The 2,657-nt window shown below is 36.8% G+C and overlaps 1 protein-coding gene and 1 pseudogene across 1 annotated transcript in view; one reads left to right on the top strand and one right to left on the bottom strand.

Annotated features, from left to right (window-relative positions):
* The window catches only part of LOC107715240 (phosphatidylinositol 4-phosphate 3-kinase C2 domain-containing subunit alpha-like), a 38,174-nt gene that overhangs the window by 32,815 nt on the left and 2,702 nt on the right, over positions 1–2,657 (bottom strand). The window lies entirely within an intron of this gene.
* The window catches only part of LOC107715198 (reticulocalbin-2-like), a 15,758-nt pseudogene continuing 14,302 nt past the window's right edge, over positions 1,202–2,657 (top strand).

Genomic DNA, 2,657 nt, shown 5'->3' with positions numbered 1-2,657 from the left:
ATGATAATGTAATATAATCCAAACCGTGAGATTTGTGATCCGTTGCACCCCTACTCTCTTGACTTGTTATTTGAAGAAAAAATGCAATATCTTTTATTCGGGCTAGTTAAATTCATTTTTGGGCTACCAAAATCTGAAGAATGCCTGCCCGAAGGGCTACCAGGGATTTTGAAATTTTGCGAGCCCTGAACTCAGGACATCAGTGATTTCAAAAGATGTATTGCATGTTCACTGCCAATATGATGCACTGGTAGTGCTATTTCTAAAGCCAGTGGTCAATATAAGCTGCTCTGGGGGATTTTTAACCATCAAATATCCTGTTCACAATTGCGTGTTTGCAAATATGAGCTTCTTTCACTTACAGTAATGGACCCAGTCCATTTTGCACCAACACTAACATGACATTTTGACATGAATCAAATGAATAAGTCCTTTTTGTTCTTATGTTTAATATGAAAGCCCTTGTTAAACATGAAAAGATGGGTGAATGCAACCCTACACCTTACATTAGGAAAAAATAAATTGATTCAGCAGCAACTAAAGCCTGACAAAAAAAGCACAAGGCCGTCAAATATGACAGGATCATAGAAAATCGTTCATTTTACGATCCAACAATCACAAGTTTTGGATTTCTGACAAAGGAATTATGAATATTTTGGATATGAGAAGTCTTTAGATTACAAAATGCTTAAAAAATCATCAGCAAAACACCGTTCATGCGAGTGGCCAGTGAGGGCGTGTCAAAATCTAGATTTAATGGGTTGTGAATGGCAGGCGGTTACAAACACATACCAGACATTTCCCTGCGCCTTACAGGCCCGAGACATGCCAGCTTGCAATTGAAACGGAACCAATTAGTTGCATACTTAAGACAGAATTGGGTTTCAGCTTCTTATTCACAACTTCACTGATTATGTGCTAAAACCCACAAAAAAGGCAGGACTGATTTACGTTACTTAAGTGATGACAAAGCAAGGAGTAATGAAAAAACACAGAGATGTGTCTCTAACAAGTCAAGACAAAGAAGAATGTGACATTTAGGGGTGTTATACACAGAGTTTAGTTGATTACAGTTGCCAAGCAATAGCACTTGATGCATTAGTAAAGAATTAACTGATGTTCAGACGCAATAACAAAAATGTAATAATTAAAAAATAATTATTCTGCCAAGCAACGTAGTTCTTCAGCAACATTTAGCAGAATGGTTGTTCTCCTAAAAGCTGATGAGGTAATTACTGATGTAATGAGGTCAGAGGTGTGTGTTTACGGAGTATTTTACAATGGCTTAGAGCATAGCTCATAATCATAATCAAGGACTGGAGGTATCCATTTTATAATAAAGAATTTAACTGATGTACATTTGCAGGTATAAAATCATAGACTATTTTACATCTTTTCCATTGCTGCTTATGCAATCAGAATTTATAGTTTGAACTATCCATTTAATAATATTAATTTTAGGCTGCGCAAAAAATCGCGTGAATATGAACGTGGTTTTGCGCAGCTCATCAGTGAACATCAGCTCTGTGTAGTTAATGCTGCTCAATGTGAAAGCACGCACGTGATGGAGATTTACCGCTGATTACAGAACCGGCTTTCTGACAAGATGCGCGTTAAATATCGCATGCGATTTATCGTGCAGCCCTAATTTCCAGCAATTTATTTATATAATTACCATAATATAAAATTATTCATACAGTGATAAAAGATTTTGGTTATATCGCCCACCCCTACCACAAATAATCCAAGAACAACATGTCACACTCCAAGATGTGTTGAGAAATGGTCATACAGTTTGATTTAGTTTGACAAAGACATCAATGCTGCCAAGCCTGGCCATACTCTCTCCAAGGCCATTGTGTACAGTGAGGAATCTAGCATGCAATCCAGAGGGGTCTCCTCTAACCATTTCTCACAGAAGAGACCAAGCATGTCTTATCAGTAGCTATGTTTCCGTCCAAAGATTCGAATTAAACTTATGCGCAAAACTGGAATATTGCATAAAACATATGCTAATACGGCACCGTTTCCATCCAACGAGTCAAAGAGAACAAAATCGTCACTTCCTGGTAAACTGTGGCACTAAATATAACTAAGAATATAGGAGAAGCCATTGAATATAATAATTTTAAAGACAGTAAGTTCCCCTCAGACATACATTCATATAAACTCCTACCCCTAATTGAATCGCGATTTGTTTAGCATCTCAACCGATTTGAATTGTCACATATTTGAATCGATTTTCAACCGGCTCACGGTTAATCGTTACATCCGTAATTAATTTCATAATCAAATTACTTAGTTTGTATTTCGAAGAGACCCTATATAACAAGCTGTTTCTGCACTGCTGCCAGTCTTATCTTAAAAAGCAGAAAATAATTACATGAGTGATGTAAACTATTAAAAAATCTATTTAAATTTTTTTAAAACATTTTTATTTAATATATAAATATTTTTGGTTGAATTTCCAGTAGGGCTGCACGATAAATTGCATGCGATATTTAACGCGCATCTTGTCAGAAAGCCGGTTTGTAATCAGCGGTAAATCTCCATCACGTGCGTGCTTTCACATTGAGCAGCATTAACTACACAGAGCTGATGTTCACTGACGAGCTGCGCAAAAAATCGCGTGAATATGAACGTGGTTTTGCGCAGCT

Source organism: Sinocyclocheilus rhinocerous, unplaced genomic scaffold (genome assembly GCF_001515625.1).
Source record: "Sinocyclocheilus rhinocerous isolate Xijiao unplaced genomic scaffold, SAMN03320098_v1.1 scaffold659, whole genome shotgun sequence".
NCBI classification, from domain to species: Eukaryota; Metazoa; Chordata; class Actinopteri; order Cypriniformes; family Cyprinidae; genus Sinocyclocheilus; species Sinocyclocheilus rhinocerous.
The sequence above is the reverse complement of the archived record's forward strand: the minus strand, read 5'-3'. Positions and strand labels throughout refer to the sequence as shown.